Source organism: Rhagoletis zephyria, unplaced genomic scaffold (genome assembly GCF_001687245.7).
Source record: "Rhagoletis zephyria isolate East Lansing unplaced genomic scaffold, Rhagoletis_zephyria_1.1 Rzeph_scaffold_03347, whole genome shotgun sequence".
Lineage (NCBI taxonomy): Eukaryota > Metazoa > Arthropoda > Insecta > Diptera > Tephritidae > Rhagoletis > Rhagoletis zephyria.
Window position 1 is genome coordinate 3,372 of NW_016160430.1, and position 367 is coordinate 3,738.

Sequence of the window (367 nt, forward strand, 5' to 3'; positions counted from 1 at the left end):
GCATTACATTTTCAAAATTAATGCATTTAAATTTTTCATTTGCATTAAATTACAAAACATAATGCATTATTTTTTTTTACATTAACATTAAAATGCTCTATGCATTAAAAAAATTAATGCATTTTTCACAACTCTGACATGTAGATATCAAAGTTTAATAACTTACTTTCATTTCCTTTAGATTTTTGTAGTTCCTAGTTAGATGTTAAATTTTTTAGTTTTCATATACATTAAAGTGGTCCAAAAATGTATGTAAAAAATAAGGTCGGTCGGTATATCGAAAGAAATATACCCCTATTTTTAACCGACTTCCAAAAAAGGAGGAGGTTATCAGTTCGTCGGAATATTTTTTTTTTTTTTTTTTTTT